This window comes from Dioscorea cayenensis, unplaced genomic scaffold (genome assembly GCF_009730915.1).
Source record: "Dioscorea cayenensis subsp. rotundata cultivar TDr96_F1 unplaced genomic scaffold, TDr96_F1_v2_PseudoChromosome.rev07_lg8_w22 25.fasta BLBR01000203.1, whole genome shotgun sequence".
NCBI lineage: Eukaryota > Viridiplantae > Streptophyta > Magnoliopsida > Dioscoreales > Dioscoreaceae > Dioscorea > Dioscorea cayenensis.
Window position 1 is genome coordinate 93,108 of NW_024086594.1, and position 10,920 is coordinate 104,027.

The 10,920-nt window shown below is 41.5% G+C and overlaps 1 non-coding gene across 1 annotated transcript; it reads right to left on the reverse strand.

Moving 5' to 3' along the window:
- Nucleotides 1-10,425: 10,425 nt before the first annotated feature.
- On the reverse strand, nt 10,426-10,532 carry LOC120253770. Its single transcript, XR_005534411.1, has one exon. It is a non-coding gene; the product is annotated as a small nucleolar RNA R71 (small nucleolar RNA).
- Nucleotides 10,533-10,920: the final 388 nt, after the last annotated feature.

Below are 10,920 nucleotides of genomic sequence, written 5' to 3' on the forward strand. Positions count from 1 at the left end.
TTCAGACAACGCTCGCCCCACTCTTGACGGTTCTCAATCAAGTATAATGCGCCCCCTTGTATCGACACACCAAGAAATTGGTTGTCGGTGGCCCCTCCGAACCAAAAAGATAGACTTAGGGTAAGTGTGTCCTTATCGCGGGATCTCTCTTTACTTAATGCGATTGTAGGAATACGATTAAGGAGAGATCCTTATCGACATTCGTATGGGATTAGGGTTCAATCGTCGAGAAATTGGAATTGGACTAATCTTGAGATCCTTCTGTCTAAATCACCCTTGCTTTGTTAATATTGAGCATCTATATATCATGATGACCCCTCAAGGGGATCCTCATCCCTAGGCCTCTTTATCTCATTGTTACTCTTGTGATCTCTTGTGTTACTTGTAATTTTTATTCTTGCAAGTTGTTTACATTATTGCACTTGTTAGAGTAGTAAATCATGTTTAAGTTATAAGGTTAGATAATAGGTGATGGAGGAGTAATAGGAGCTCCTTAATCCCATGGAATATGACTCCTGTGTGACTCATAGGGTATTACTTGGCGATCCCGTACACTTGCGTGGAAGCAATCAAAGGATAAGTAATATTAGGAACACTTTAATATTTGTTACTTTAGTCATTTCTTTTCTTTTTATTACTTGTTTATATTCTCTTTTTTCGATTATTTTCTAATTCGTTTTCTTTTGTTTGGTTTCAGCTCATACCATCAAAGTGTAAAGCTCCAAGACTAGCAAAAGGTGAAAGTAGTATAAACAGAGTGATTCTAAGCAAATTGAGAACAAATTCACGAAATGATATAAGATCTTTAACGGTGAGTGTTAAAAGAGAGCAACTAGACAATATGGCAAACTAGGGGAACTGACACAGGAACCTTTCAGACAACGCTCGCCCCACTCTTGACGGTTCTCAATCAAGTAGCAAACAATTTTGATGGTATGAGCTGAAACCAAACAAAATTTGTTACTTTAGTCATTTCTTTTCTTTTTATTACTTGTTTATAATGTGCCCCCCCCCCGCCGTTGTAGCAAACAATTTTGAGCTTAAATTTGTGTTTATTCAAATTTTACAAAGTGTAGTATAGTTCCATGGATTACGGAATGAGGATCCTCATAGTCATATTCGGGGATTCCTCGAAGTGTGTGACATGCTTAAGATCACCAACAATTATGATGATGCCATCAGACTCTGGTTATTCCCATTTTCACTAAAAGAAAGATCTAAACAGTGGCTTCAGACTCTTCCTTAAGCATCTATCAAGACGTGGGAACAACTTGTGAGAGTATTCTGGGCCCATTATTTCTTTCTAAGAAGAATGACCAAGTTGTGTCAATAGATTACATCATATGCACAATTGGACACTGAATCTTTATTTAAAGCGTGGGAGATGTTTAAAGATTTGTTAAGGAAATGTCCGCATTATTAGGGATGGGCACGGGGAGGGGTGGGGTTGGGGAGTATCTACCCACTAACTCCCCTATCTCTGGTGGGGATTCCCCATCCCCGCCCTTGTTGGGGAATCGGGGAGGAGGAAGCCTCCACTCCCCGCCCCACGGGGACGGGGATCCCCGTCCCGGCCTCCCAACACAATATTTTTTTTTTAAAAAAAAATCCACTAATCTAATGCTTCAATTCATGAACTTAGAATTTTAGATAAAATTAAGACCCATCTTTATTCCTAACAAACATGATATTATATTATATATTTTAAAATTTTTTCAATACATTTCTTACAAAAATCCCATAATCTAAGAAAAAATCCATAAAATTTGATATTAATTGAGACTAATCATTACTAATAACAAACATTGTATTATATTATATATATTCTTTTATTCTTTTATTTCAACAAATATATTATTATTATTATTATATATATATATATATAACATTTCAGGGCGGGGACTACGCGGGGCGGCGAGATCACTCCCCACCCCTACCCCGCAACAATGACCAGGGAATTTTATTCCCCCGCCCTCGTCCCCGCAGGGGAAGAAACCGGGGATTCCCCACCCCAAAAAGGGGGATCCCCACCCCATGCCCATTCCTACACATTATGACCTCACCAAATGGATGGAAGTTCAGATTTTCCATCAGGGTCTCAATTAGAGTACTCGACAGCTTATTGATTCTGTAGTAGGAGGATCGCATGGAAATAAGACCCCGGAGGCGAGCAAGTAAGTAATTGAAGAAATAGCCATGAATAAGTATTAGTGGAATTCGAGAGTCAAATCAGTTGCTACGCCAATTGGGATTATTGAAGTTAGTGAGGGTACAGCATTAGCAGTGCAGGTGGAGGTATTGAGTAGGAAGATTAATTGTTTTCTACCTAAAAATCGGCTACGATCATGGTTTGTGATACTTGTAAGGGAGGACATGATCCCTCAGACTGTGCCATTGTAGGGGCAGTGCATGGACCCCTCGAACAAGTGGATTTTGTTAGTAGTTCCACCATACAGTAAGGGAATTCCTACAATGGTGCGTATAACCCTCGATGGTGGAATCACACCAATTTTCTTAGGGAGGTCAAGGACAACAGCAGAAAACTCCGCTACAGTTTACTTTTCACATACAGAATGACAAGTGAGAGGCTCGAGAGTGCGGTGGGGGTGCTATAGTCAGATTTGGCTGAGGTTCGAGCTACACAAGCTGCGAACCATGCAGGGGTGATACCGCGACTTGAAATACTATAGCAAATTTTAGAGCGAGATGTGACATTACCATTTGTTACCCCAAGATCCACCAACATCTCCAACATCTCTAGCAGTACCACCATCACCACCAGAAGCACCAGCAACATCATCTGCAATAGTACTAGCCGAGCCAGAAGAGAATGACACCGACGCTTGAGGCATTTTTACTTTCTTTTATCTTTATTTTTAGTACTTTATTTCTACGTTCTATTTTTGGACTTGTATCACTTAGGAAGGATCTTCCTTTTGAGTTTATATTTTATTTTCATTTATATAGAATTGTATTTTATTTCCATATCTTTAAACTTGATTTTACTTTGTTTTGTTGAGTTTTACTGAACTCCATTGTGTATATGTGCAGATGGTCTTGTAAGTCTTAGCATTGGGGAATAGTTATTGGTATGCATTGGAGGAAGTACTTACTTGGTTTATTCAGAGTGCAGACATCAAGCTCCAATAGTCAGACACTAGGTTTCAGGGCATAAAGGCATCATTGAGAAACCAACAGGCTTTTCTTGAAAACTTGGAGAACCAAGTGGGATAGATTGCCAAGTTGTTGTCTGAGCAACCTCAAAGAAGTCTACCGAGTAACACGAAAGCCAATCCCCATGAGCATCTGAAGGCAATCAATCATAGAAGTGCTAAAGATTTGGGGATGGGTAGTCAGAAGGTGATGGAGAAGAAAAAATAACCTTAAATTGAGTTCATTGAGAGTCCCGCATGGGAAAATGTACTTACTCTGAGTGTTGAGAAAAGAATGCCACCAACAGTAAAAGAGTACATTCCCTGCCTCCGTTATCCGTCAAGGATAAGGAATGATTGTATGGACGAACAATTCAAGAGATTTCTACACTTTTTGAAGCAATTACACATCAATGTACCATTTGTGAAATCCTTGTCCTAAATGTGAAAGTATGCTAAGTTTCTCATGGATCTATTAATAAACAAGCAGAAGCTTGAGGAGGTATTAACGATGATATTGAGTGAAGGGAGTTTGATGTTGCTTCAAAATCAGCTACCAAAGAAGCCAGAAAATCCAAGGAGTTTTACTATTACATGTAGCATTGGTGATTTGGTTGATAAAAAAAGCCCTAGCGGATTAGGTGTTAGTATTAATGTAATGCTATACAACATATTTAGGAAATTTGGACTATGTGATCTTAAACCGACTAGGATGACATTGCAACTAGCAGACCACTTCAGTAGATATCCTAGAGGAATCATAGAAGATGTTTAAGTTAAGGTTGACAAGTTCATTTTTCTGCTAGATTTTGTAATTCTAGATGTAGATAAGGATGTTAAAGTTCCCCTCATACTTGGTAGGCCATTCCTAACCGCCTCTGATAAGTGCTTGTGCGATATGGATGCGAAGCGTTCATTCCTTATGTTGAGCATCACTTTTCTTAGGTTTTTACACTAATATATGTGTTTTTATGTTACTTTTATACAGGTAGGGTTGTGAGGCCAAGTATGAAGGAAAGAAGCCAATGTGGATTACAATGCACCGATTTTGGAGAAAATCTTGCTAAGGTTCAAACGGGAAGACATAGGTCGATGTGAGATGCTAGTGTGTGCCAACCTCCTCGTATTCGAGTTGGCACATCCATTTGGAGGGGCACAAAGACAGTCACACTCGAGCATTCCGACTTATGCACATAGAACAAGAGCTTCACAAACGTGCCTATCATTGAAGATGCAAGTGATCCACGACGTGAACGTGTGCCCGTTTACGTTACTCCGATGAAAGTATGGATTCTTGAAGTTATTCAGGTCGGATACTGTAGCAGAGCACTGTAGTAACACGGTAGAAAATACTGTAGCAGTAATGTTCACAGTCGGCCGAGAAACCAGGAGTTCAGAGGATCCACACGGGCGTGTGGAAATTATCCACGCCCGTGTGGAAATTCCCCACAGGCGTGTGTAGCATCCACGCCCGTGTAGTCGCCCGATTCCAGCCCTATTTAAAAGCCGAATCAGCCCCTATTTTAGTATTCTTTTCTCCATCTTTTCCCCAACTTGAGAGAGGGCTTCGGCGAGGGTTTCGAGGGGTATTGGCCAAGGTTTTGGAGAGGTTCTACGGCTCCGACATCATCATTCCTTAGGAAGAAGGTTGGTAGGGAAGCTTCCGTTGAGGCGTATCCTATACCGGACGAGGAAATCCTTGGACGATGAGTAGAGGACTTTCCACAAGACCATCGACACGACTATCGAGGGGGTTTCTTTATGGATTCATTGCTTTTACATTCTATTTCTTTGATTGTACATAGCTCCATGGAGAGCTAAACCCCTAGTGGGTACTCGGGTATTGTGAACCCTAGGATGTATTTGTTTCTTTGAACCTCTTTATTATGCTTTCAATAAATTGATGTTTATTGTGAGTTCCAACCTTGAATTCTTGATTGTATGAACATTTCCCCTAGAGTGACACTAGGGTTGAGAGTTCTTGTTGGTAACCTTGTGAGTAAGTGACACACCACGACCGTTAGACAAAGCTAAGGGATGAACTTCCGTTGGGGCTTAGTTGCACGTGCAACGGAGTGAAGCGTTGAGGTGATCTTAGTATCTAGGGCTCAATTGTGGTTAGGGACCTTCCACCTGGACCATAGGGTTAGGTCTATAATAAGGAAGAGATTTATCACTTGGAATCCCTAGAGTTCATTGCAACTCTATGCGAGTGCGAGGTGTTGAGATTGTTCGATTTCTCCTCCGGGACATGTATAGAGTTAGGCATAGTTGACCTTAGATTTGGGACTATGTAATTAAAGATTTCCACGACTCACCATTGCATTGATTAGGAAGCATAATAGAGGGTTCTTGCACTTGAAACAATTATCCTAGGCGGAGCATTATCCGGGTACCCCATCTTTATCGATTGCCTTATCCCCTTCTTTACTTTTTCTCTATTACTTGTTGCTTTTATTGTTGAGAATTGAATCATTATCACACTCATCATCATTGATCTTTTGCATAGCTAAGAATCGAATTAAGTATTTTTATTCCCTACTCCCTGTGAATTCGATACCCGCTCACCCGGGATTATTACTTCGACAAACCGTGCACTTGCGGGATATACGCAAGGGGAACTTGTCAGCCTCCCAAAAACTCATTGATGTTAGTAATGGTAAAATGATACTTAGGGTTAGGGATGATGAAGTAATTTTTTCTTTATCCGATACAATGAATCATCCGTCTACTTTTGATTATACATGCTATTATGTTGATGGAACTAACTCACTTATGGATGAATGTGTGCAGAAGACATTGCATAATGAACCTTTTGAGGAGTCATTGGATGGCCCTTATATTGAAGAGACCACCTCGTTGCTTACACCAACCCTTATTAAGGAGAGCACACAAAAGAAACAATGGCGCAAGGTTATTTCCTCCAAGAAAGGCAAGAGAAAACCTTTGCCGAAGGAGGTAACCCTCGAGTCAGTCCACTACATTGGTAAGTTCCCTATTTTCTCTAATCTTGCACTTGGGCTTTATTGTTGAGATGTTGATTAGGGTCATGAGGAGTGCTTTTATTTTGAACCTCCATGACTCGTGCATTTCGTGTACGTTAAGCTTGATAAGCAAGCGCTTCTTAGAAGGTAACCCAAGGAAGATTTCTAGTATTTTGTTTGAGTTTAAGTCTTTGGTGTAGTTTGTTATTTTCTTTGGTTCTTGTAATAAATTACTTGGCTTGTCATGATTTTTATGTGCTCGTTGGATATTCATGACCATAGACACATTTTTTATACTTCCTAGTTATGTATGTATTTGAGCTTGACGGGCATGGAAATAGGGAAAACTCTACTCAATTTTTTTAGGTCTCTTACTGGCTACTTACACGCGTAAGCATGGATAGAGAGCTTGACGGGCATCTTAGGGCCATAAGCCACGCCACAAGGGAGTTTCAGAGAGCCTTATGAGTTCACTTACTGTTTGTAAGTCTTGGAAAGCGTATTCAGAGGTTCCTTATAGGGAACTTACACTTATAAGTCAAGCTGTAAGGGTCATCCAAAGAACCTTACGACTATATTTTAAACCCTTACGACCCATAACCTTCTGGGGATTTTAGCCTAAGTTCCTAACAAGTTCATCCATAAGAGCAAGACAGAGAACCTTATGAACTACAGTGCTAAGCTTCTTAAGATTATAACCTAGGTTGTAAAAGAGATGTACCCTTGTGGGGTAGGCCTTACGACCGTAATACCCTCATAACTATTTATTAAGAAAACCTTATGATAGCAACTTCACCTTATATCCGTAAGTCTTCCTGTAAGCAAGCCGTAAGCTCTCTTGCTGTGTTCAAATCTCATATTCTTGTATTCTAAACTTTGTATTTTCTTGTGTAGCTTGGTTCGGGCAAAGAGAGCAGCATCAAGGCTGGGTAAGAGAAAGAGATCTGAGGCGACAAACTCAGGTACAACCACCACAGGGGAGACATTGACTCCCCCGGTTCCCTCAGCCCCCACTTTTACAGAGGTTCGCTTACGAGAGTGGTTCGGTCACTTGAGGACAAAGCAGTTTGGGCAATCCCATACGGTGGATTGACCCATGTTAGCCCAGTTGGGCCTTGAGGAGGAGGTAAGAGGGTTGCTATGGACCGGTGATTGGCATCGAGCACTCATGTACTAGGAAATGGTGTATCAAGATACTACACGAGGTTCTGAGCATCTTTGAGTTTGATTGAGCATTAGTTGATTTCCTTTGGGGAGGCTCCATCCAATTTTAGCTATTTGGGGAACAATGGAGCCTCTCACATACTAAGTTTGCTTTATTGTTGGCGATTTATGACACAGACTTCACTAGCACCCCGTAGTATGAGCTTCTGTTCATTAACTTTCCTCCCAGTGTCACTACCAAGGAGTTTCACATCACTTATGCAGAGGGAGGCGCTATGAGCTAGGCCTTACCAAAGCCTTATTTTTGACACGCTGGCTCACAGGTATGTACATGCTGCTATTGGTCATTCATTTATAGGTCGAGCAGATAACACTGGAGTGGTGGATGACAGGAGATGTTCTTCCTTTATAGCATAACTGAACACTATCATATCCACCTGGGCGACATGCTAACAGACTTTATTGGGCACTAGGGCTAGCATGTACACTTGGGTATGATCTTCGTTGGGCCCTGCATCATGAGATTGATCAGAGAGATGGTCCTAGTAGATCAGCTCTAGGTCTAGGAGATCATTTGTGGCACTACTCCCTTAGTGATGGGTACCTTACATTTGATGGGTATGGTAGCCCGCCGCAGCTCCAGATGCTTCATCACCCCTACCCCCACCAAAAAGCCACTTGAGGTGGGTGAGGCAGAGGATGAGGAGTTTGATAATGAGTCCAGTAGTGATTCGTCCATCCATTGGCCATTAAGCCAGTTTGTCCTTCCAGCAAAGCAATTTCTTTGTGATGTCGATCAGATATATAAGAGCTGCAAACCACTGTGCTACAGCTATAGGAAGGCCAGATGCCCATTATGGCGACCCAAGCATGGCTGGATGCTGACATTGGCCATGCCTTAGATATTATTTCAAGGCTAGCCCTTGATGAGAGTCTAAATGTATGCATTTATATTTTGGTTTGTATATTCTTGCATGATATTTTAGATTAATCAGTACTCATTTTTCTCCTAAATTGGTTATTATTCTTGTTGCAAGCCTAGAAGAAGCTAAATTGAGCTTGACAATGCAATTGGAGTGAAATCAGCACCCAAAATTGCATCTTTGAAGCAAGAATATTGTGGCGGCTCTACAGCAAGGAACCGGGGTCCGACATGAATTAGGTTGTGGACCTCGTGGGCAGCACGCACGAGATCCACTGGAGAACTCAGAGCCAATTACTGTAGATATTCAACTGTAGCAAAAGCACTATGATGGGGGTATTGTAGCTGAACACTGCAGCACTGACTCGGGTTTTTGCGAGTGGAAAGACGGTGAGCTCCACGAGCACAATATGGCCTGCGCACCGTCCGCGCGGCTCGGGACGGATGGTTTTCAAGTATAGATAGGGCTTGTTTTTGGAGAGCTTCTTTTTTCATCCATCATATCTCTTTCCCATCTTGGAGTCTCTCAGCGGGGGAAACTTCACTTAAGGTAATTGAGGCCAAATTCGATGATCTAAAAAGGGAAAATCGAGGGGAGAAGCATCATTCAGCAAGATATTCATCGATTCCACCCTTGAGAAGCTTGGAAGACATCTGTGGCCTTCCTCTTTCTCCTCTTGTTCTCATTATTTGAGGGTGTTTTTATATTCATTTATTAGTTGTTTTCATGAACCTATCTTGTGTAGTTTCTTATATGGACAGCTAAAACCCAAGGTTCCCGGATGTCGGTGAACCTTGAGGTAAACTTGTGTTGTTGAATACTTTGATTTGCTTAATGCATGTGGTTTGTTCATGGTTTAAGCTTGGTGCACTTTTATGTGTTGATCTTGCATGAGAACTCTGTATTTAAACTTCTAGGTTGTACTCGGTGCGTGACCATTGCCCTTGTACTAGACACATCTTGCTTAATGGGAATATATGTATGAACACGCTGTGACCCTTCGGGTGTTTCATACCCCTCCAACCATTAGGGCTGGACCTAGGTTGTGTTTTTGCCCTAATTAGAGATTTCCCTGTGCGAATTGCAATTGTAGGAGGATTTTGCCGAAAAAGATTCTGTGTTAATACTCGTATGGGATTAGGAATCATCACCGTGACCATGAGGATGATCTATCTCTGGATCTCTCTTGGCCTGAATCGCCACGTGCTGACATTTCTAGCATTCTTCTAACCCTTAGTGACTCATGGGGGATCCACATCCATGACCTCCCTCATTTCTTGATTTTCACCTTCTCAATCGGCCTTTTCAGAATTACTTGCTTAGTTTCACTTTTGTTAGTAGTTTTAAGCATCAAGTGATTTGTAGGTTAGACAACTAGTGAAACGGTAGTAAGGGTAGCTCCTTGGTGCCAGGGAATACAACCCTCTCATGCTCGCACGAGAGGTATTACTTGATGATCCCGTGCAGTTGCGGAACACTCGTCAAGTTTATGGCGCCATTGCCGGGGACCCACAAGGAATACTCGGAAAACTCGTAGCTTGTTGATTTAATCATTGTTTATTTTATCTTCTTGTTTTCTATCCCTCTCTTGTAAATATGTCAATTTGCGCACTTTTATCTTTTTATCCTAATCTCGTGTTACTTTTAAGCACTGGCTATTAAGTTTTAGTGCGAGGTACCTATCTTATAACAATAGGAAGACCGCCAAATTTGGTAGAATTGGGCAGTGAGATTGATAAGACTTTCTGGCAGAGGTTGAGAGAAGGAGGAAAAAGTTTAGGGCAGCAGGAAGTACAGATTGAATAGAGTGAACGATCAGTTATGGCGGAACCTAGGAGAACCTTGTCTGACTAAGAGAGACTGCAATTCACCGATGATGAGTTTAGTGTACAAGCCCCTACTTTTCCAGCGAACAACTTTAACATTAAGGCTAGTATAATTGGGATGATCCAGAACTCTGTTTAATTCGATCGTTTAGCTGATGAGGACCCTTATGTACACCTCTCCCGTTTTCTTCAAATCTGTTCAACCTTCAAGATCAATTCTATATCAGATGACACGATTAGGTTAAGATTGTTTTCATTCAATTTACGGGGCACAACATGCCGATGGCTCACTTTACTGGCCCCCTGGTCCATCACTACTCTGAAGGATATGGTTGAAAAATTCCTTGCTAGATATTTCCCACCGAGCAAAGCAGCCCGACTGAGACTGGAAATATCTTTTTTCCAACAAGGTGACTCAAAAACGTTGTTTAAAGCTCATGAGAGGTTTAAGGATCTCTTCAGACAGTGGCCGCATCATGGTTTTGAATCTTGGATGAGAGTGTAGATATTATTTAATGGGCTAAACTATCAAACCCCAAAAACTCATTGATGCCGCGGCAGCGGTTTATTGAGCAGTAAATATCCTGATGATGCAGAGCAATTAACAAAAGCATGGCTAGCAATGAATCTCATTGGAGCACTTGAGGAAGACCACAGAAAAAAAATAGGGATTTATCAGGTGAATGAAACCACCACATTGGCCGCGAAGATAGAGGCACTGACTTAGAGGTTTGATCAGTTTATGATGGGCTCGAGCTCAAATTCTGGAGCAGTCCTATCTTGTGGTACTTGTTGGGTTGCACACTCATTTGTACAATGCCCTATCTCGATTGCCTCCACAGTACTTGTTGTGACAGTCGATTTAGTTGGC